Source organism: Squalius cephalus (genome assembly GCF_949319135.1).
Source record: "Squalius cephalus genome assembly, chromosome: 13".
In the NCBI taxonomy this organism is placed as follows: domain Eukaryota; kingdom Metazoa; phylum Chordata; class Actinopteri; order Cypriniformes; family Leuciscidae; genus Squalius; species Squalius cephalus.
In genome coordinates, this window is record NC_137134.1 from 19429598 (window position 1) to 19453995 (window position 24398).

At 40.0% G+C, this 24398-nt stretch overlaps 1 long non-coding RNA gene across 1 annotated transcript in view; it reads left to right on the plus strand.

Moving 5' to 3' along the window:
* LOC307169492 overlaps nt 1-24398 on the plus strand; it is a 97490-nt gene that overhangs the window by 40876 nt on the left and 32216 nt on the right. The window lies entirely within an intron of this gene.

The following is a 24398-nucleotide window of genomic DNA, read 5'->3' on the forward strand; positions in this document are numbered from 1 at the left end:
TCGCCAGTCTGACTTACCAAAACAGAGGTAATTGGCTAAATATCTGGAATCTGCCGTATTCACACGTACAAAATAACAGACACTTAAATAGCCCCCTTGAATGCCACCTCAGGAACTTAATTCAATCGTTTCAATTAGTAGAGGTCAAGACCACCATTAAAAGACGTTAGCCGATCAACTTACTTTTCTTAAAATGGCTTTGGTTTAGTCAAGCCCGTGGGATATCCACGTACACTTATCTAAAAGAACATTAAATTAGAACAGAGGTTATGGAACGCACCCGAATCCAGCTTGATCAAACTGCTTTAGCTGATTCTGGACGGAAATTAACTCGTCCCCCTCATTCAAGTACACTTGAATCTGATATCCAGTATTAGTCGTCACTAATGTCTGGCGCAAACTTGTGGAAATATACGAATCCGGTAATCTATTTGGGAAAAATAATTGCAGAGCAATCCAGAATGAGTTCAAACGTGACAATATTTAGTTCTCTGAAGCCTTAAATCTGAAAAGGTTTTTGTTTCAGGATTAATGAGATGCGTTCGCTGTTTCTGATTTTCAGATTTCTTTGTCTTGTGATTTACATTGTAGCCACATGGCAATCCTATGCTCCTGTTATGGTTTTACTGCAGCTATATCAAAAATAGCAGAGTTTTCCACCAAGGAGACAAACAAATTCAACAAACACACTTGATATTTAATCCAGTTTACACAAGACACGTGGCCTAGCATGCATGGCATCTACAACCTTTTACCTAAGGGTTTTCTACAACACTTACAGTAAAGCAATCTTGTGTTTTTAAAGAATAAACTCAACTAGCCTATGTGCACATTTTCGTAGCACAAACAACTATAAAGTGTGTTCTAGCACAATGTGTCAAGCACAACTACAAATTTGAAAATCCAAACAGAATATGCATCACATCATCCTGTTTTTCTCAACCTTGCTTTTCATAAACAAATGCATCGACTTGTCTTTTTGTTTATCCAATTACATGTTTTCTGATCGTTCAAATTCATTGTGAGTCACACTATAGCCACCGAATTCAGCATAGACACGCGTTTAATTCAGTTTACACAGGATACATGGCCTAGAATACAACATCTATATCACCTTTACTTAAGTGTTCCAAATACACTCACAGCAAAGCAATAGAATACAACATCTATATCACCTTTGCTTAAGTGTTTCAAATACACCTACAGTAAAGCAATCCTGTGTCTCAAGAATAAACTTTAAATTAGCCTATGTGCATGTTGTAGCACAAACAAATTTGAAAATTAGCATTATTCATCGCTCAGAATAGTATCCTCAAATATTTGAACAGCTTGACGGTCAAAATCAGGATGCGCGCGATCATAGCTAGTTATAACGGCGCCTTTTTATACTTGTATTACCCCAGCGTGTTACAATGTTTTAGAGTTTATTCTGCCATCGTTTTTACAGACTCGCCACATCTAACAGCTCCTGTCAGTTGTGTTGGATATATTTTAGAGATTACTCTGCCATCGTTTTTACAGTCTCGCCATATCCCCAACCACCTAACAGTGATAACCAAGCAAAATTTTCTAATTTTCGTGAATTTTTGACTAGATAGCATATCAAATACTTTAGAGGTTTACTTTTCAGAGGAACTGAAATAAGCCAAATTAAATTGAATATCTTAATTTAATTCCATCAATGTTAAAGTTTTAGCATTTAGCATTAGCCTTGAATGCAGCATGGCTTTAGCATTTAGCGTAGCCTTGAGCGTTTTGAAAACAACATGGACAATAGTATTTAGCATTAGCCTTGAGCGCAGCATGGCTTTAGCATTTAGCATTAGCCTTGATATTTGAGTTTTTTAGCCTGTAAATCATATCATCCTGTTTTCCCAAAAATTTCCTTTCATAAACAATGCATTGATCTGCCTTTTTATTTATAAAATCATGTGTTTTCCGATCGTTTACAAACTTAGATTTTTCTTTCTCTGTTGTTTGCTCATTCTTTTCACATGTTGCTGGTTAGTTTTAAGCCCATACAACAATGGCCGGAAAACATGCGGCTGATTTTTTTAACTTTTAGGCTTTACATTTTCAGCTCTTCATCGAGTTATTAATTATTTGGAAGATGTTATTCTCACTTTAGGTTTCGTTTCTTGTTGCTTAGGCAAAACAAGGCGATCTTTAAAATCTAATACACAAGGTTTTTCATTCTTCATCTGGCTGCCACATCAAACATTTCTTCAACACTTCTAAAAATGCAAAGAAAATTGACTTACCACAACTGCGGAAGAAAGAGATGATTTTCAAACCTCTTGTTGATTTTAAGATCCCAATACTTGCTGGAAAGGACGTTTCTCGCCTGTGTTGCGAGATCACGTCACGGAGGTCACCACTTTGTAAGGCCCGTGAAATATTGGTCCAATCTCCGGTTCGCCAATACACGGGGAAGGTATCACGTGTTACTGTCCTTTTCTCATGCGAAGTATTGGTTGGTTAAATGCAATATATTAATCATATATTTACTCGTTTATTTCATCTGACTCCATAAATGAAAAGGTTTTAATGATATCTGTGGATCATTAATCATGAGTGAATGTTTGACTATTCCGTTTAACTCTTCAATGGAAATAATATCAAAGTCAGTTAGAATAATCAAATGTAACAATTTATTATGTCAGGTAAATGTATCATGCCAATTTCATAATCAATTCAAAGATAATCGATACAAAACATCAAATGCTCTGGAATAGAGAGAAGATGCAAACCCAACATTAAGAAATACGTGAGGCTGAGAGATCTATATCTCTCAGCCTCACGGACCGATCTGAAATACAGAAAAGGCCCCGATCTCCCTGCTGCACTCCATTAAATAGACAGACCTCTTTCACATGTGCTAACAATAGTAAATTTGCATTCAGAGATCACACCTTCATGGGGGTGGGAGACCATTTGTCTTGAGACCACTTTCCTATGTAAGTCAGTTATCCATAACTCTTAAAAACCTTATTACCTTTTGTTTTAGTTAATCTGAAATGAGACATTTGTACCAGTCACACTGTGACATTTTAAACAATACCAAACATGAAAATACTCTGTTAATCATTCACATTAAACTATACATTTTCTTGGGTGAATTCAGGTGATCATCTGAGAGAGAGAGGGGTGAGGGGAGAGGGATAGAGATGTAGATTAGGATGGCTCGGAGGTGAGACTTTCGTCTCGATGGTGCATGAGAGCCAGTTCAAATGGTAATCTCCAGATAGGTCCTTTTGTCCTCTCAGGGCCTGGTCACCCCCGAAACAGACTGTCTGGAATTTCCTAATTTATCAATTTTTACAACAGTATACAACTCATTCTCGTCATAATTGGAGGGAATATCTGACATTTCAGAAATACAATCATCATCAACCATCTCTTCATTCACATCAGTGCTTTCAGAGAGCTGAGACAAGGGTATATCGAGTCGATTCTCAACAGTGTCTAATTCAACTAAACTTTCAAGAAGAGATTTTTTTGCGTCACTAGTCCCTGCCTCTTCACAACTCCTCTTCTTATTTTCTCCCCCACAATTATTTTTTTTCCCTTTTTTCTTCCCTGATTCCTTTTCAGCCGATTCCTTTTGGCCTATGTTTTCAGTAGTGCTACGTTCGTTTTGTTCATGAGTGTTCAATTCACTTTGTTCTTTATCGGTTTCATTTGTCTCAGTTTCTTTACTTTTGTCCGCATTCTCCGCTTCACCCTCGACCGCCTGTTCACTTTCATTTGTTTTATTAGTATTGTCCTCGGCTTGTGTTTTTTGCGGGCAATCCATTTTTTTATCCCCGGCATTACCGCACTTGAAACATTTCAAATGATTGGTATTCGCATAGATCATATACGATTTGTCTTCATGTTTAACCCGAAACGAGATGTCTAACGTCGGCGATTCTAAAACCATAAAACACTGCCGCCTAAAAGACAGCACATGTTTTAAAGTTTCCATTTTACACCCGAGTGGAATTAAAGTCATTCCACTTACTATTTTCCCGAACCTCTGCAGTTCATTTTCAATGCATATATTGGGTATATATGGTGGACAATTCGAAATGTTCACTTTTGACGACTGCGACACCAAAGGTGAAACAATAACAAACGCTCCACTTACCCGCTTATTAACTCCGCTCACGATGATTTTACTCACAAAACTTTGATCCTTTAGGAACACCACCACGGCCTTGTTCATCCTAGAAGCGGATACAATATTTTCGAATCCAATTTGTTCTCCGATAGCGACTAGCACGTCCTCGACACTAGCGTCAGGCACACACCTGACTCCATGGCGGAGCGACCCAGATGGAACTTCCATCCTCCGCCCGACACGAGAAAAAAACTTTTACCTGGCGACTATTTTTCCTCAAAATCTAAATTATTCAAATTAAACCTTTATCTAAAAAACATCAACAAAAAAAAACACAAAAAAGAAAAGAAAAAAGAAACGAGAATAGTAAAGGAAAACTACCCCCAGAAACGCTCCTCTCACCCGTGAGACGCTCACATTCCCCCCAAACTCCCAGCATGCACCAAGAGAGAGAGAAAGAGAGAGATGTATAAGAGATATAATTATCTTTTTAAGTAAAAAGATCTCCTTTTTGCAGATGATTTAGTCATTCTGTCAGAAACAAAAGAGGGACTACAACAGCTCCTCATCGTCGTAGAGACATTCAGTCTAACGTGGGCTCTCAAAATTAACTTCGCTAAAACAAAAATAATGATTTTTCAAAATAGATCCAGGTGTAGGGAAAATAAATATGTCTTCAGAGCAGGAAACCAAGTCCTCCAACACACCCACGAATACACATATCTGGGACTAAAGCGGAGTTCAACAGGGAACTTTAATCTGGCTGTGAATGAACTGAAAGCAAAAGCAATGTCTTCTACATGATTAAAAACACTATTCGACATGAAATTCCAATTCAAACTTGGCTAAAAATCCTAAAAGCAATAATTGAACCCATTGCTCTGTATGGCAGCGAGATATGGGGACCTCTGAAAACCCAAGATTTCTCAAAATGGGAAAAAGAGGAAATCGAAACTCTGCAAACCCAAATTTGTAAAAGCATCCTAAAAGTAAACAGAGCGACACCACACAACTTGTGCAGAGCTGAATTAGGACAATACCCCTTGTTGATCACTGTCCAGAAAAGAGCTGTGAAATTCTACCAGCACCTGAAGAACAGTGACCCGAGCTCATACCAGGCTGAGGCCCTGCGGTGTCAGGAGCAGAACCGGCACCGGAGCGCACTCTCACAGCTGATGCTGAAACTACAGCCAGACCAGCACTGCACTGTCTGGCCCAACCAAATTATTAAATTACAAAAACAAAATTGCATTACCCATTGGAAAGATACTACTAAATCACAAAAGTAGATGGAACTCTATTTACACCTGAAAAGAGACTATACACCAGCAGAATACCTGAGCTGTGTGAAAGAGCATAAAATGAGAAAGACCCTGACCAAGTACAGGCTGAGTGACCACAGTCTGGCTGTAGAGAGAGGCCGGTACAGGCAGAGATGGCAGCCGAGAGAGCAGAGACTGTGTTCACTGTGCTCTCAGAGAGAGGTGGAGACAGAAGAACACTTCCTGATACACTGTGATCACTATCACAGCATTAGATCGGGCTATTTCACTAGATTCCAACAACTAGAACCAAATTTTATGGCATTACCAAATTCAGAAAAATTAAATCATATTCTGGGAGAGAACTCCAGCTCAATCACAACAGCAGCAAAATATGTGACAGCCTGCCACAAACTACGAGAGTCAGCCAGTGGACAAAACTAAAGTCAGAATCATCCTTATCTTGTCTGAATGTTGGTACTAATGTACAAAGGTGTTTTTTTTTTTTTTTTTTTTTTCTTGTTTATATAAATGTATTCATACATTTGTTTACTGATTGATTTATTGAATTTATTGATTATTTGTGTATGTAATGTCCATTTATGTAATGGCCAATGCTTTGGCTATACTGTACAAGTCATGCCAATAAAGCTCATTTGAATTTGAAATTTGAATTTGAGAGAGAGAGAGAGAGAGAGAGAGAGAGAGAGAGAGAGAGAGAGAGAGACCTTTTCACAGATTGTGATTCTCTCTTATGACAGCTGTAATTGTCTTGATATTTTTCCCTTCTTCTGGAAAGTCATGGCAATTCTATCATGGCTCTTTTCTTTTGTTATTATAGCAAATGGGAATACAAAAAAAAAAATGTTTTTCATCTCCATTTCACTGCTATAGAAGTTTACCCAACTATGAGGACTTCTACTGAGAACAATAGAAATGTTAGAAGTCTTATTTAGACAGCTGGGGATGTTGACCTCTAGTGTTGAGTTGAAGTAATTGCAGGTTATGTTGGATGGATGGCAAACTTGTTCCAAATAATATTCAGTTGTTCAACTTTAATAGATACATTTATCAAAATTAGAGTAAGTAACGCAGGGAAATTTAGAAGGGAAGGGACGTGTATCTATATATTATAACATAATGGTAAAATATACTGAATCAACATTATGTAACCTGCGTCGCGGCGACAGTGCAACCCTCACTTACAAACAGCGAAATATGCAAATGAGCGTGAAGTGCACCGCTTCAAAATTTGGACCAGTGACCAGAAGACCAGATTCGCTCAAGAGACTGCGTCAACAGCAAGGAGAGAAAGAATTTGTGACAAACACTCTTTGGTTAGAAAATTCAGTATGATGTATTTAAGGAATTAAACATTAAAGCAGTGAAATTTTTAAACATCACATCACATCACATCACACAGGGGGGAAAGAAAAAAAATATATAATATATAATGACCAGGAGAACAGCAAGGATTTGCCGTGGAACAAATAAATATAACCTTAATATATTAACCCTAATTTATATTTCCTATTTAGTTTATAATTATTATTGTTTCTCTTTGTTATGACCTATTTAGTTTCAAGCTAATAAATTTAATTTACCCTTATTCTATTAATATATATCTATAATTTATTTTTTACCTATTTATTCAATTAGTTTCTAATTGGCTTATTTAAGGTTGAGTAAACGTTTAAATTCAAGTACAATCTTTCCAATTGATGACCCTTTAAGAATACCCTTTCTCTCGTTCTCCAAGAAAAATAAATAAAAATAAAATCTAAAATCAAAATGAAATACAATAGAATTTGAAAAAAAAAAAATAACAGTAGAGAAAATAAAATACAGGTCAAAATTTACTGCTTAATTAGCAGTCTCAAATTCAATACAATTCAGATTCCTTTTTTCTTTTTTTTATGTATATAATTTATATACACACTAATTCTCAGTTCCAGTTCGAATGCCGCTCTCACGAGATCCCTCTTCCGCAATGTATCTCGGATCAACACAGTTCAATTCAGATGTGTGCACAATCATACCACTCCGTTCGTTCCTTGATTCACAAGCTCGGTCCTTCCTTATATGGGCATTGGGCAAATGGCTCGCCAGTTCCCGCTCGCAACGGTTTTTTTTTTCCGATGTGAAGCAAGCAGGGACAATTCACATACAATTCTTCTTCAAAATCGTCCGGTGTCCAGGAAATGTGCAGCATCCGACTCAGAAATGACAAAAAGTAGAAAAGAAGAAGAAAAAAACAAGAAAAAAGGGAAAAAGGAAAGAAAGAAAAGACCCAACCTTGCAAAGACAAGGCCAAAAATACAATTAGACATTCCTTTCAAAAATATACATCATTAAAGCAGTTAGTCTGCGTATAAACAACCTTCAACATTTTTTTCCTTTTACTGAAATTCCGTCTTACTTTAGCACATATAGTTTGTATGTGCAAAGAGCTATTTTTCCAATGACGCACTTAGGCCTCATCTGCCCGTATTACATGTGCGTCATGATCGCGCCTTAACTCATAGCTCAAATACACGACGAAATTCGTTAAAATAACCTCTATTAACCACTCGAGGTGACTTTTAACTCTAAAACATTAATTATTCAACACATACATGCAATACTCTTCCCATTATAAACAAAAAGGGTCAACTCTTTTACATACAACTGCATATAACATCAGAATTTAGTAATTTAATACCATTTATCAAGCATTTTACACACAAAAAGAATTATTTAATTACAACACTCACCAAGAGAACTCAATTCTCGGCTATGAAGGGCAAAAATCCCGACTTTGGATATGTACTCTCTTCGTAGCAGTCAATAACACGTTCACTCGTAACGTTTGACCGATGAAACTCAATCCGCACTTTAATCTAAAAGTCTCTCTAGTGTTTCTCTGATTTCACTCTTGGTTTGTTCGTTCTAATTCTCTCTCTTGGTTCTTTCTTTAGGATCGCACCAGCAGTTTCTCTAACTTGAACTAGCCGCTTCACTGTCTCGTAAAAAGTGTTGCATCATCCTTGCCCTGAGTCCACCTATTAAGGCGGGGCTAACTCCCACTCGTTGAATTGGACCAATCTTTGTCTTGCTAAATTGGATAACTTTTCTAAATGAGTTTTATTTTATTTTATGCATTTTCTTATTTTCTCTTAGAATCTTAAACTTTCTATTTTTTTTCTTTCCCCACAGATATGAATAAAATAACTGTTTTATATATTCACAAGTGTTAGTCCTTTTTTTTTTTCTCTCTCCTTACATCAACAGAATCTCTTTAGTGACCTGGGTTACACCCTCCCCTCCCGAATACATGCACGTCCTCGCTGCATCTGCATATTTTTTTGGGTTGAGCCACAACCACAGGCACATCATCAATAGTAGAAGCATTCACCTCCTCCAAAGAAGTACTGAATGCCATACTTAGACCTTGCAACAGAGATTGAATCACTACGGTAAGTGGATTCCCTAACTGGGGATACTCAAGCCTTTTTGCAGGTCGTCGCTCTCTTTGCGAGCGCCTGGGAATAACTCCTTCCTCGGACTCCGGGTCATTCTCTCGTTCACTTTCATCAACTCCAGCATTCATAGTTATGTTCTCAACCTCACTATCAACGTCTGTTTCAACCTCCTGAGAAGGAAATTCACCTACAGACTTAGGACAGAGATCCAATCCTGGCTCTTCCCTTACCGAAACCCCTGGATCACTATGACCAGATTCCAGCTCAACATAAGGCGTTTCTACTTCTCCAGACTCAGGTAAGCTTTCCCTTACAGGTTCCTCTGAATTCTCCTCTAATAACTCACAGGTAGGTATACTCTCTCTTGCAGGTTCAACAGCAGGTAAGTCAACAGGGACATTCCAAGGATTTCGACAAGGTAAGTGCTCGGGGCTCACCAAAACTCGGGTTTCAAAATCCAATGTATCCCTAAATGCAGGATTAATGAATCGATCAGTGTCGGACTCATATTCACACTCAGATTCTGGCTCTTGTGAATCATTATCATCTGCACAGGCTCTAGTTCTGGGCCTGCGACCCCTTTGCTTAGGCTGTTTCTCATGTTGACTCGGCTGCAAAAATCCACAAGGTAACAACAAGTCACGATGTAATGTCCTGAGGGGACCACTCTGCCCAACTGGTCGGACAGTGTACACCGGTAAATCGCCCGCTCTCCTAACCACTTCTTGAATTCCTTGCTCCCACTTGTCTGCGAGCTTGTGCTTTCCTCGCAATCTAACATTGCGCACAAGGACTCTGTCACCCTCCTCCAAGGTAGAAACAACCACTCGTTTATCAAACCTTCCTTTGTTACGCTCTGCTAATTTAACAGAGTTCTTCTTAGCTATCTCGTAGCTCTCTCGCAACCGATCTTTCAAATCCTTCACGTATTGGGAATGAGACTTGGCCGGAGCTTCTGTTGGCAACCCGAAAGCTAAATCAACTGGCAAGCGAGGCAGCCGCCCAAACATGAGCTCATAAGGAGCATACCCGGTTGTATCGTTGCGCGTACAATTGTATGCGTGCACTAAGGGCTTCACAAACTCTTTCCACCTGGACTTTTTCTCATTATCTAATGTTCCCAGCATTTGGAGAAGTGTCCGGTTGAAACGTTCTACCGGGTTACCTCTGGGGTGGTATGGCGTGGTACGAATCTTATGAATACCCGCAATATGACACAACTCCTTGATGGTGTGGGATTCAAAATCGGGCCCTTGGTCACTATGTAGCTTTTCGGGAAACCCATAATGTACCAGGAAGTTTTCCCACAAACTCTTCGCAACTGTACGAGCCGTTTGATTCTGGGTCGGTACTGCTACGGCGTATTTCGTGAAATGATCCGTAATAACCAATATGTTACTGGTATTACTGCGGTCTGGCTCTAACGACAAGAAGTCCATACAGACCAACTCCAAGGGTCTACTGGTTTGAATGTTAACCAGGGGAGCGGCTCTGTCTGGAGGTCTTTTTCTACGCACGCAACGTTCACACGTCTTGATCTTCTTCTCCACGGCTTGGGACATTCTTGGCCAAAAGAATCTGGACCTCACCAAGTCTAAAGTCCTCTCAATACCTAAGTGCCCCATATCATCGTGAAGACTACGCAACACCATGTCTCTTAGTCCAACTGGCAACACTAACTGATAGTGAGAGACTCCGTTCTCTTGCTTCTTTCTATACAACACTCCGTTCTTCAACTCAAATCGACTCCATTCTCTCAACCACAATGCTAAATCAGATGGCTGACCCCTCAGGGTACCTGGCTTAGTTCCATTTCTCATCCACTCAACTATCACCTTGAGCTCTGGATCTTTCTCTTGCCATTCTGCCAATGCTGCCTTAGAGAGATTAGGGAGATCAGGTAGACCATGCTCAGCCTCGTGCTGCAACTCATTCGGCAAGGCATCAACACAATGAGTGAGGGACTCGACCAATGTAATTGAAGAGTGTGCCAAACCAGGCCCTTCAGGCAAACCAATCACCTCATGTCTCTCACAAATGGCTTTCACTACATCTGCCATGAGAACATCAGACTTGTTTTCAGGATCTGCAAGGTGATGAAGTGTAAACTTCTCAATTCTTTCTCGTTCTTTCTGAGAGACCAAATCATCAAACGGCTCACCATGTGGACGCCGGGAAAGACCGTCCGCATCCTGATTCTGACTCCCAGCCCTATATTGGAGCTTGAAAGTGTAGGTTGACAAACTAGACAGCCAACGGTAGCTGGTAGCATCAAGTTTCGCAGATGTTAAAACGTACGTCAAGGGATTACTGTCTGTTACAACAGTGAAGTCTGTACCATACAAATAATCACTAAACTTAGCTGTGACAGCCCACTTCAATGCAAGAAATTCCAACTTATGTGCCGGATATTTCGCCTCACTTTTTGTCAATCCCCTACTGGCGAACGCTACCACTCGCATCTGCCCTTCCTGCTCCTGGTACAATGCCGCACCCAGCCCCGTAGTACTAGCATCAGTGTGGAGCGTATACGGAAGTCTGGGGTCAGCAAAGCCCAGGACAGGAGCAGAGGTCAACTTTGAAATAACATCATCAAACGCATTCTGACATGCATCAGTCCATCGATCACCAAACTGCTCTTTCGTGTTAAAATACTCGCTCCCCTCTCGCTTCCCACTGCGGCCCCTGCGCAGTGGAGGGTACCCTACAGTGAGTCCCGTGAGAGGCTTGACCATTTTCGAGTAGTCACGCACGAACCTCCTATAGTACCCCGCAAAGCCTAAGAAAGCTCTCAACTCTTTTAAATTTGTGGGCCTCAGCCAAGTTTTTAGAGCTTCAATCTTAGCCGGGTCAGTCTTTACTCCGTCCTTTGAAACAACATGCCCCAAATACTTGACTGATGTCTGAAAGAAACGGCATTTTTCAGGCGCTAGCTTCAACCCGTACTCTTTAAGCCGGTTTAGGACCTGGACTAACCGCGACTCATGTTCTTCTAAAGTCTCTGAAAAGACAATCAAGTCATCAATGAAAACTAAGACCTGCTTCCTGTGAAGATCACCCATACACCGCTCCATTAACCTCTGGAATGTACTTGGCGCATTTGTGATTCCCTGAGGCATCCTATTGAATTCCCAGAAGCCTAGGGGACATACGAAAGCAGTCTTGCACTTATCAGCTTCATCCATTTCGATCTGGTAGAATCCAGACTTCAGATCAAGTACCGAGAACCATTTGGAACCAGTAAGCACAGAAAAGACCTCCTCTAGATTTGGTAGCGCGTAAGCATCCTTAATCGTTTGGGAGTTCAACTTCCGAAAGTCGATGCAGAGCCGAACCGAACCATCTTTCTTCCGGACCACCACTATGGGCGAAGAAAAGGAAGACTCGGACTCGCGAATGACTCCGGCAGAAATCAATTCCTGAAGATGCTTTCGAACGGCATCGATGTCTTGAGGGTGAATTGGACGCGCCCTATGCTTAAAGGGTGTCTCATCTGCCAATCTAATCTGGTGCTTCACTTGACTAGTACAACCAAAGTCAAGATCATGCAAAGAGAAAACTTCAGGCATGGAATTTAGCCGGTTCGAAATTCGCTCTTTCCAATGTGAAGGCAAAGGAGAATCTCCAAAGTCAAAGGTAAGGTTGGCAGAGGTAGGTGCTGATGACTCTACTCCGCAAGAACTCTTGGTGCTCTTCTTGGTGCTCTCTATCACTTCCTCTACAGCGTAAATCTCCGCAAGTATAGCTTTAGGAGGAATTGTTATATCAGTCCGAGTGTCATTCTTAAGCAGAACTGACAGCTGAGAGGATCGTCTGGATGGCAAAGTGTGTACACAACTCGCCACCGAAAGACCGCTGAACGCTGGGGTTGAAGGCGGTTCAAGAGCTATCAATTTCTCTAAGCAAGGTTCCCGAAGCTGAACATAGCCATTCAAGACTACTGTATTTCCGGCAGGCACAACCTCAGGGATACTCCCCATCAATTTCACATGTCCTAATGGTTCACTGCTAGCTTGCCTCCTTCTCGCTTCAAGGACTTTAAGCACTGCCTGATACCCATGAAGATTAGAACAAGGATTATTCTGTTTCTCGTTGATACAGTGACCATAAAGCACATCCAAGGAGTTGGTACCTACTAGAACTTGCGACAGACTATTGAGGTCCGGAACTACCAAAGCTAAGGTAGGGATTTCAACTTCTGCACCCACGAACTCTTTCGGAAACTTCAAGACCAACTCTATGTACCCTAGATATGGAACTGCTTGTCCATTGGCTCCTTCTACCTCTAGTAGGTTTCCCAATGACTTCAACGGATGATCAGACAGGTGCGACTCGTAAAACGACTGGGGAATGGTAGTAACCTGAGATCCTGTGTCTAGAAGACAACTAATTTCTTTACCCCCAATGACAATATGCGCTGTGCACTTTACTCCTACTAACCCCTCTGGCAGGTTCTTTAAGGGTGATCTATTCTGATTACTCGCGACGGCCGCTTGTCTATAACACTTAGGGCGGTTAAAGTTACACCTCGTCTCTGTATGCCCCGCTACAGAAACGCCCCTTAGTTTAAAGACAAGGAAGAATTCCCGTGCAGAGAGTCCCACTGGGCCTGCTGCTCTCTCAGCTTACGACGCTTTTCTTCAACTCTCAAGGGGTTTGCTGGATTATCACAGGCAACAGCCAAATGACCGTTCTCTCCGCATCGGAAACAATATCCGGGACGAGGCCGATTGGCCATTGGTTGGGCCCTTCTAACATCTCGACCAGTATCTGTCTCTATCAAATTCTGAGGCGGAAAAACTCGAGGACCAGCAGTCACACGGGAGTGATCTCTAAAATTTCTCTGAGCAACATTCTGAGCTTGCAGTTCAGCTACCTGTCGTCGTAGGTTAGCGACTTCTAAGCTATCTGAATCTTCACGTTTTGCTTCTTGAGTCATGGAAACTTGCATAGCGGCTATCTGAGCGCGCAACTCTTCTACTACTTTTCTCAAAGCATCAAATTCTGTTTTCTCAGAACATCCGCTCTGGCGTTTCTGATCTGAATTTCTACCTAAAGTAGCAAGTTGAGCCTGAGCTTCTGCAAGTTGCTTTCTCAGAGAATCTGTTTCAGAACTATTAGCATTTGGTGTTTCTTGAGAATACACTGACACTTGCTGGGTGGCAGCTCGAGGTTTCGGGTAACCAACAGGAGTTTTTGGCAACCCAAGGTGCTTTTTCATTCTCTCTTCTTTGGAAGTACGTTTATTCTCTTCTGTTCGAATTAACACAACCAACTCAGCGAAAGTGAGTGGCTGGGTTCCGCTCTTCCCTAACTGAAGGCTGTCAATGAGACCATTATCCCAACATCCCCTCATAAACTGCTTCAAAAGACAACGATCATGATCTTTCTCCGCGATACCTCCCCTCTTAATCGTTGAACTCAGAAGAACTTGCAACCGGTGCAAGAAATCTGATGACTTTTCACCTTGGTTCTGTAAAGTGCCCATAAACTTGGCCAACAGTTCGTCACCATCCTCTACGGAACCATACACTGATTCTAGCAACTCAAGGTACACCGCAGGCAAAGCTGGAGGTCGCACATGCTTCACTACGTCTGCGGCAGGAGACAACAAGCTATCTAGGATCCTACGTACTCTTTGCAAATCGGAAATAGCCGGATCACTTAGCAGGAGTTCTACACTTACTCGCCAAGTGTCAAAGTCAGGTTCATTTGGAGGACGCGGGCACCTCCCTGAGAAATTCCTAAGACGGACTGAAGTTTGCTGTAACATCGCAGCATCAGCTGACTTCACTATGTGCTCTACAACCATCTTCTGAATACCTGGTGGGTCTACAACGTTCATGGGGAAACCAGAACGAGTAGTCACTGTAACACCATCAACGGTGGTTTCTGGAAAGGCCATAGGGCCCGTCTGTCTCTTGATTGGGTCTTTGAATTCTAAATCTCGCATTCCTACTGTTTCTGCTTTACTGGAATCATCACAGCTCACATTTCGCGCTCTCTCTGGAGTACAGTTGGTAGAGTGAACTTCCTGGAATTCATTCAACTCCTCCTGAAACACATTTGGAAGAGGTTTCTCACTGGCCGTCTGGTTACAGACGCTAGCCAAAGCTCGTACTTGAAACATGACACTTGGATTCGAAAGACTTCCCAAAGTTATGGGTAACATTGGCGCTAAGTCCAGCATTGCAGAGCTGTGAGCATATTCTACAATGGCATGCTGATGGAACTCAGACGTTTGATCGTCAATTATCAAATTACGTTTAACTGAGCCATACCTTTGCAAGAAAGTACTCAGCTCATCATCTGTTTCGGTCAACGTGAGACCTTTGACAAGAAGCGCATTCGCTACGTCCACACTCTCTCTCTCAATTATTTCCATTGTCACAACGCAAGATCAACGCTTCTGAGAAAAATTTGGTTTCTTATTAGCTTGTTTCCTACTACTATCCTTGTTGCTAAGCAACAGTCTCCTGGCTGGCTCGCCAACTTTCTGTAACCTGCGTCGCGGCGACAGTGCAACCCTCACTTACAAACAGCGAAATATGCAAATGAGCGTGAAGTGCACCGCTTCAAAATTTGGACCAGTGACCAGAAGACCAGATTCGCTCAAGAGACTGCGTCAACAGCAAGGAGAGAAAGAATTTGTGACAAACACTCTTTGGTTAGAAAATTCAGTATGATGTATTTAAGGAATTAAACATTAAAGCAGTGAAATTTTTAAACATCACATCACATCACATCACACAGGGGGGAAAGAAAAAAAATATATAATATATAATGACCAGGAGAACAGCAAGGATTTGCCGTGGAACAAATAAATATAACCTTAATATATTAACCCTAATTTATATTTCCTATTTAGTTTATAATTATTATTGTTTCTCTTTGTTATGACCTATTTAGTTTCAAGCTAATAAATTTAATTTACCCTTATTCTATTAATATATATCTATAATTTATTTTTTACCTATTTATTCAATTAGTTTCTAATTGGCTTATTTAAGGTTGAGTAAACGTTTAAATTCAAGTACAATCTTTCCAATTGATGACCCTTTAAGAATACCCTTTCTCTCGTTCTCCAAGAAAAATAAATAAAAATAAAATCTAAAATCAAAATGAAATACAATAGAATTTGAAAAAAAAAAAAAAACAGTAGAGAAAATAAAATACAGGTCAAAATTTACTGCTTAATTAGCAGTCTCAAATTCAATACAATTCAGATTCCTTTTTTCTTTTTTTTATGTATATAATTTATATACACACTAATTCTCAGTTCCAGTTCGAATGCCGCTCTCACGAGATCCCTCTTCCGCAATGTATCTCGGATCAACACAGTTCAATTCAGATGTGTGCACAATCATACCACTCCGTTCGTTCCTTGATTCACAAGCTCGGTCCTTCCTTATATGGGCATTGGGCAAATGGCTCGCCAGTTCCCGCTCGCAACGGGTTTTTTTTTCCGATGTGAAGCAAGCAGGGACAATTCACATACAATTCTTCTTCAAAATCGTCCGGTGTCCAGGAAATGTGCAGCATCCGACTCAGAAATGACAAAAAGTAGAAAAGAAGAAGAAAAAAACAAGAAAAAAGGGAAAAAGGAAAGAAAGAAAAGACCCAACCTTGCAAAGACAAGGCCAAAAATACAATTAGACATTCCTTTCAAAAATATACATCATTAAAGCAGTTAGTCTGCGTATAAACAACCTTCAACATTTTTTTCCTTTTACTGAAATTCCGTCTTACTTTAGCACATATAGTTTGTATGTGCAAAGAGCTATTTTTCCAATGACGCACTTAGGCCTCATCTGCCCGTATTACATGTGCGTCATGATCGCGCCTTAACTCATAGCTCAAATACACGACGAAATTCGTTAAAATAACCTCTATTAACCACTCGAGGTGACTTTTAACTCTAAAACATTAATTATTCAACACATACATGCAATACTCTTCCCATTATAAACAAAAAGGGTCAACTCTTTTACATACAACTGCATATAACATCAGAATTTAGTAATTTAATACCATTTATCAAGCATTTTACACACAAAAAGAATTATTTAATTACAACACTCACCAAGAGAACTCAATTCTCGGCTATGAAGGGCAAAAATCCCGACTTTGGATATGTACTCTCTTCGTAGCAGTCAATAACACGTTCACTCGTAACGTTTGACCGATGAAACTCAATCCGCACTTTAATCTAAAAGTCTCTCTAGTGTTTCTCTGATTTCACTCTTGGTTTGTTCGTTCTAATTCTCTCTCTTGGTTCTTTCTTTAGGATCGCACCAGCAGTTTCTCTAACTTGAACTAGCCGCTTCACTGTCTCGTAAAAAGTGTTGCATCATCCTTGCCCTGAGTCCACCTATTAAGGCGGGGCTAACTCCCACTCGTTGAATTGGACCAATCTTTGTCTTGCTAAATTGGATAACTTTTCTAAATGAGTTTTATTTTATTTTATGCATTTTCTTATTTTCTCTTAGAATCTTAAACTTTCTATTTTTTTTCTTTCCCCACAGATATGAATAAAATAACTGTTTTATATATTCACAAGTGTTAGTCCTTTTTTTTTTTCTCTCTCCTTACATCAACAGAATCTCTTTAGTGACCTGGGTTACAATTAGATTCAACATTAACTTATATTGCTACGGGCAAGTGGAAAGACTTTATTGTTCAGTAATGGGAACCATATATGAACATGATGAAGCATTTGCGCCATATGATTCTAAAGAAGAATGCAAATTTTTACAGAGATCGGGCCATAAGTAGAGCTATTACACTTTAAAAGGGGGAGGGGGGACAACAAAAAACACTTTTCAGTGATAAATGGCCTGAAAGTGTTTTTTTCCCTCTCTGATGTAAGTGTTTACAGGCTTAAAGCGACACTATGTAACTTTTCAACCTCCATAATATATTTCCAAGATCCTTGTGATGGTACATCGACTTACAATAGGTTGAATGACACGTCTGCCATAGCCTGACGGGGTCTGATCGCTTTTACTGGCACTATGTAACTTCGGGGTTCGGGTAGTAACCAGAGCATAAAAAGAACTACAAAATTCGACTGCTTTACGGCATACGTCACTTCCCCCACCACTTCGTCAAATTTGGACGTGAGAGGCCAACCAGCGTTTGTTTTCGGCTTTCGTGCGTATGTTTTTGTCATGGGGGTTGTTTACACCTGGCCACTTCATGCGTTTTCTCAGATCGGATAATAGCTATCCGATCGTGAAAAGACCAGTTGTAAATGCCCTCCGAAACGCATTTGAGACGGATTTGAATCCGATCCCTCAAACCACTTCAGGAGGAGATCTGAGACGCATTCCAGACAAAACTGGACAAGTGTAAATGCATCTGGTTGTTGAGACCACATGTAAATTGTACTCCTCCCAAAAATGCTAAAAAAAAAAAAAAAACATGTTTTTTTGTATGAGAGCGTGTTATAGGCTATATGTTATATCCAGATATGATGACGCTACTGGAACACGCATCACCGCAGATGAGCATCTATAAGCAACGTGCAAACTATCGCAAATCAAAGTGAAAGTAAATCACAGACGCTTAACACACAATCTTCATCATTAAAAGTAAAGAAACGAAATGATCTTACCAGGGCTGTTACTGCTCTCTCTTATTGCAGTCTTTGATTTTTACATTTTAGCTGATGATCTATAAAATGCAGCTCATATCTGTTGCTTTCGGTGACGTGCACTCCATTAAATCTGCATAGCGCGAGAATTGAAGATCGGATTTAAATCCGTTTCGCAAAAATACATTTATGTGACCAGGTGTAAATGGAATCGTTTTGATAAATCAGATAGCTATGCCTCACGAATTAGTTTGGCAGCTGAACTCAGGTGTTGTGAGGTGTATTTATCACGTAGTCCTGAGGGATATCAGACGACGCTGTTGACGTTGATTCCTGCGATTATCATGAGAACAGTTTTCAATATCTCACATAATCAGGACATAAATAAGCCTAACGTAGAGGTTGTTAATAGTGTAAACGGGCACAATTTACAAACTATTATGTTAAATTGCAATAATCATGTCTAATGACATCATAACGGACAATGTTATGAAATAATGCGACGTACATTTAACTTTATTGATGTTATCTGGCATTTTGTAATGTTTACATTCTAATAAAAACAACACAAATTAAATTATACAGTAGGCCTAGACTATAGACTATTTACTTGTGATTTAGCTGCAATCATGTAAAAACGTTATACTATATTATATTTACGACAGTGCAAGTATTCCACAGCGACTCTAGGGGTCGCTGTTTGACAAAAACACAATTTCTACTTAGTGTGGCTTTAATAAAGATTTTGTAATCAGCAGCTTAAGCATCAAATGCTGAGACCCTATAGTTTTTTGTTTTATATGTCTTTTTTACTAGGGGTTCAAGCGCACAGCACTTAAAATTTCCAGTGATGAGCATTCTCACCTAAAACTGATCGGGCAGACCAAACCAAGTCGTAGAGACTTGAAACTTTGAGGGCTGGTAGTACTCACACCATCTACAACGTCACCAGGGCCCGCCCCGATCGGCTTGACGGGAGCGCTACATATGCGATTGCCGCATGGCGAAATTTTGGGGTATTTTGGAGTTTTTGTAAACTAGTTCTAGGTTTTGGGCCCGATCTTGCAGCAAGATTCTCTGAAGTCAGATTGTCAATAATTATATCAAAAAGTTTAAATTTCGATTAATGGTCTCTAAAACTCGTGAACGGAATGAGATATTTTCACCAAACTCGGTGAAAGCACATGTGTATGGGCTCAATCTTTGGTCAAGTGAAAATAATCGTGGCGATCGGATGCTTGGTGGTGCTATAAACAGAAAAAAAATCAAAAACCACAAACCAAAAGTGTCATGCAGTATCTTGGTCCAAGGTGCCATGGTTGTTTATGAGGACATTCGCATATCTTGAAAAACATGGCCGCCATCGGCCAATGAAGTTTGAGCACCTATTAGATGAGGTTAATGTTGGCCGATCAGCAGTGTTGTGCAAGTTACTTCCAAACTGTAATACATTATACATTACTTGTTACTGTTATTTAAAAGTAATTCTTTACCTTACAATATTACTGTCTCAGAATTGTAATGCGTTACACATTACTCCTGTATTACTTTTGAGTTACTTTCACCAAAACAACTACAGAAGTAGAACTTAACATTCTAAAAGGGCTGTAAAGATATGCGATATGAAACCGCGACACTCAGATCCACGAACCTGTGTCACGGTGTGCGGTGTGAGAAGGCAGAACTTCCCCTTCCAATTCCCAGAGTTATCCTTCCCGTCCAGATCAAAAGCTACCACATCTTTGAATTACTATTAGTATTATATGAAATTAACATTATAAAATACGGACCTACACCACAAAACTAGTTGAGAATAAATTCTTTACAATTGAGCAATTCCAGCATTATGGATGGACGTGACATTTGCTGTAAAACCGTGAAATATAAATTCTCAGAAAATGCATTTAATACCAATATATTGAAACGACTGTTTATATATCCATAGGCTACTCCCTTAATAAAGGAGACCAGATATTAGAAAAATATAAATCTACACACATGGATTTTATATTTAATATGAGGGAAATAGACATGCATGCATGCGTGACACAAAAAGATCTTTAAAGGTCCCGTTCTTCGTGATCCCATGTTTCAAACTTTAGTTAGTGTGTAATGTTGTTGTTAGAGTATAAATAATATCTGTAAAATTATAAAGCTCAAAGTTCAATGCCAAGCGAGATATTTTATTTAACAGAAGTTGACTACATCGAACGGCCCGTTTGGACTACATCCCTCTACTTCCTTCTTTAATGACGTCATTAAAACCGTTTTTTGACTAACCTCTGCCCACAGGAATGCTCCCTCAACTCTACCGAAATTCGTTTATGTACTTGCGCACTTCTAATAACTTACTGTGTTTACTCAGCTCTTACGGTGATTTTCTGAAGTAAAACTGACGCTTCATCTTTTGTGTGATGTACAATAACTTTATTAAACTCATCAGTATATGTTTGATCATCATTCAGACAGCAGACTTGTAGGCTATTAATAAATAATGGATACATACAAGCAGATGACAAATACGTTATAATAACCGTAATTAAACTACTAAACTATACCTGTTCCATCTCTATACAGCACTCTGACTCTGTAGTAGGGTGACCACCCGTCCCGCGTAGCGCGTGCGCGCACAGCGTTTGAAGCCCAATTCATGCGTCCCGCAAATTGAGACCGTGTCACGCATAATCTATGCTTGCTCAAAAAAAAGTTGGTCGCTCTATATCCTCGAGCCCCACGCAGACAAACGAACATTACTTGACATTTCAGCACGCTATTGTTGCCACACCCACCCCTCAGTTGAACTGCTGACTAGGTTGTTGTCAACTTTTTCGTTGTTGTCAGACACACTGGGAAGGAAGGAACTTTTAGATGCGCGCTTTCCAATTCGAAAAATTCGAGAAAGAGACTGAGAGGCACCGTCATCATCAATTAAAAAGAGAAGGTGTGGGTACAAGAAAGAATGGGGAAATGAATATTTGTGGCTGAAAGGTGTTGAGGGGGATACCGAGAGGGCTTTTTGTGACCTTTGCAAAACGTCCTTCTCAATCGGACATGGAGGGGAATACGATGTCAATCGTATTTTTTTTAAATACTTTTTTTTTTACTGTTCCTGTGGTGTTGAGCAACTACAATTCCTGTTAATCCTATAATTTTATATTATAATTTATTTAAAGTGAATAAATTGTAATGAAAAATAAATAAAATTAAATAGTAAATCTTAAGTGGAAGTACATCTGTCAATTCATTGAATGTTCAAAATATTATGAATTTTTATTTAGAAAAAAAATACACATTGGTTGGCCCATTCATGAGCATACATCAGCAATTACTCATGTTTAGGGGAATAGGGCATTATTACCATGTAAGGTGGTATGTGCTAGAAATGGGTAAACCAGCTATCAGTGAGTCTGCCCGTGGGGTGGGGGCACCGCCGCGCCAGGCAGTGTCCCACATTGTCCCTCAGAAACATACCCCTTGTCCCCCCTTGGGCTTATTAGCAGGTGGTCACCCTACTCTGTAGGCATTATTGTCCGACTCGAACTGAACACCGTTACTGAGAGTTTCTGATATTATCATCATTCTGTGAGATGAAATTGTCCTGAGAGACTGAGCGCAAGCTCATGAAGCTCTGCCCCCTGGGTCGTCCAGCAGCAGCTTATTTGCATTTAAAGGGCACACACTAAAACAGCGCGTTTCTCTGAGCCCCAAAAAATGACAATTTAAACATGCTGTAAAAAATGATCTGTTGGGTATTTTGAGCTGAAACTTCACATACACACTCTGGGGACATCAGAGACGTATTTTACATCTTGTGAAAAGGGGCATAATACGGGACCTTTAACTTTTAGGTAGCAAAATATTTTTTAGTAATTCTGTGAATTACGCTAAGCAAACCAAAATTAATACTACCCACCGGATGAAGAAGGTTTGGCTCTCCACAGAACATAATATATTCATTTTATTTTATTTTATTTTATGTTCGCATTTATGAGGAAAAAACAATGGTCGTGTCAGTTCTCAGTTACGGACGTGAGCGCTCTGAAAGCGGCACTAAAAGACTGCTTTAAAGCTTTCACAGAGACCTCAAACAGAAAGCACAAAGCCTTTCTTTAAAGTGAATTTCGTTTTGTATTAATTGTATCTTAATTTGAATCAATGTTTCATCAACCATTTGCTTGGATTTAATAAATAAGAAAAGAAGTAAATATAGTAGACGAGATAATCAGGGCACGGAGGCGCCCGCGCGTGAACTGAAGCGCGTCTCATAAATGAACCGAAACTCAGCGCACTTGCCTCACAGTCAGACATGTCTACTTTTAAACAGAACAATTCAAAACGAAAGAAAACATACTGCTCTCTGGTTAGAAAGAAAACACAGAACAAACAGAGTAATGCGCATACGTCCATCTCGCGAATGTACAGTCTTCTTCTACCATATTCTCATTAGCCGCTTTTCCACTGGCCAGCGCGAGCACAGAGACCGAAATCATGCCTCGCTGCACTCCTGCTAAACCTGTCCTAAACACGCTTTTACTGGACTATGTCACACAATACAAAGGTACACCAGCAAGAGGGAGATGAATGAAATAAATCGCCATACAAATATATCAGAAGCTGTCATTTAGTCTTTATTTACAAACTTGGACACCACACGCAGCTATTGACTGACCACGAACATGTAATAACTTATAGGCATTTTTTATTCGTTAATGTCTCGCGGTCTGGCTGGGTTTCCCACCGTTTTTTTTTTGTTTTTTGTTTTTTTTTGAACAATTAAATTTTGGGCTAAAAGTGTGTTGTAACGCAAGCGTTACTGAACATGTACCGAGTAAAATATTACTGAAAACTGATTAGTAATGCCTTACACTACTGCGTTACAACAAAAAGTAATAAGTTACTGTAATACATTACTTTTGTAACGCGTTACTCCCAACACTGCCGATCAGAACGAAACTTTGTGGGCATGTTCGACTCATGGCCCTAGAGGCCTGTAAGAATTTTGAAAGAAATCACCACTAGCTGGTGCAAACGAGTTTTACGCCTCTGTAATCACGTGGTGTTTCACATATCCCCACAATATTTATATCATTTGATTTGACAGTTACTTACTGTTATCTATAAGCTCTGAAACAATGACAAAATTCACATTTAAAATATATAACCATTCAAAACTTACAGTCTCTCAATTCCACCATGATTTTGATGACATCACGCTGCACTTCAGCTTCTCATCAGATTTTCTGTCCAATCTAATGCTCTCTAGAATCTAAAGCGTCCCTCCACCTACATTACAAACAGACACTGAAGCTGCGACTAAAATCAGTCATTTGTTCAAACATTTAACATTTTCAACATGGTGAATGGCACATAGTGCACTATATAGGGGACAGGGAATGATTTAGACAGTGTAAATACTTTCAATTGGGGCAAATTAAGTCTGTTTTCATGTTAGCGTCACGTGAACCGCCGTCTGCTCCGGTCCAGAGACACGACAGCACAGAGCGGATCATAAGCGCGAGTCGGCGCAGACCAGAAAACTTATCTGACTTATTTGAATTCTGCACAGAATGCTATATTTTAAAGCAATATGGCAGAGATTAGGAGGAATATTCAGGAGGAAACTGAGTCTACTTACTCAACTGAGGCTCTGGCCAAGCTGTTATATAAACTAAACGCTATTGGCTATTATTATTAGATGAAATCATACACCAAAATCCTACACTGAATACACCATGTAGCGGTAATGAGCTGGTAACCTAGCAACGACATTTCGTTACGCTACCTCAGAAGCCTGTACAAAATTGTATTCCGAGGTGCCTTAATGCGCAAACGCTGCCTTTGAAGTCATTGCCTGGTAGGGCAACTTTTACACAGGGCAACTTTTTTGAGCAATGTTGCCTGGGCACTTTCCCATTGAGAATGGGCAACATATTTCTATCTGGATACTTTAGATCGGTCGTGGGCCCTGTGCCGTACCT